The following is a 1,235-nucleotide window of genomic DNA, read 5'->3' as shown; positions in this document are numbered from 1 at the left end:
ATAGAATTTCAAGATGTTAAAAATATATTTGTTGCATGTGTAATTTGGATGCATTTATCATAAGGTATGATTTTGGCTTCAGGAAATATTTTTTAATCACATTTTCCAAAGTGGATGAGCCAGTCAGCCACCTTAGCATATAAGCATAATGTTAGTGTCTAGGAAATGAAAACCCTTTCTGTAATGTTTGGATGATTATGCAGTGCAAAAGTGGTTTGAGAGAATATGTGAAAAAAATCATATCCATTTCCCCTACTAATTCAGTTTTCTGATCTGAAAAGCTTGCTTTGCTTTATAACTTTACAGCTGTGAACCATCAGGAAATTTGTGGAAAAGATGAGCCAGAGGTCTGATCAAGCAAGATTATAATGATTATAATAAGCATGATATTAGGAAGTGTAGGAAACTCATAACCGTCTCAGCTCATCAGCATATTTTTTGTTTATAATGATTCAGATAGACCACATGCTATGCCTTTTACTTTTTTACTTTTACTTTTATTATTTTTTCTGGCAAAGAACAGTAAGCAGTGAAGTATTATTTTGTTCTTTTCCTTGAAATTCCTGCCTCAGTCCTTACATAGAGGAGATAACTGTTCATTCTCGTAAAAAGAAACTTAATCATGATTGTTGACTTAAAGAAAAATGACTAAAAATATATGAGATTTGGCATTTAGGAAACCATGAGCTATTTGTAATTTGTGAGTAAAAAGTATATTTTTTATTTACGAAAATACTCAGTATATGGTATTTGCCCGTTATTTTAGAACTTTTCCCATCTTGAAATTTTAAGGTAACAAAAGACATGTCATAGTAAAAAGTATCTCCTAGAAAAGGTAGTTTACAAGTCATACATGATATAATGTAACTAGCAGATTTAGACTGAATAAGTTTTATATTAAGCCGTGGAAACATTTAAGATCCTTAAAATACAAAAATTGGTAATCTAGTAAAGTAAAGACAGCATATCAAGGCATCACAGTATATCAGTAGCCCATAAAGTTTAAATTTTTAGATTTAAATATCTGAAAGCAATGGTTCTTTTTTCCTGTTGTCCAAAACAACCAAGTCTTCCTCAAAGGCAGGTGAAGACAGAAGTATGAGATTGTCATATAAACATGGGAAAAGAAATTCCTTTCTTAAATATTACAGAAAATATTCATATGGGTTTATCTCTGATTTAGATATATCTGATAAGAACAACAGGTAACATGCTCTAAGAATTTAAGTATTCTC

Source organism: Penaeus monodon, chromosome 23, assembly GCF_015228065.2.
Source record: "Penaeus monodon isolate SGIC_2016 chromosome 23, NSTDA_Pmon_1, whole genome shotgun sequence".
NCBI lineage: Eukaryota > Metazoa > Arthropoda > Malacostraca > Decapoda > Penaeidae > Penaeus > Penaeus monodon.
This window is presented reverse-complemented; position numbering follows the sequence as displayed.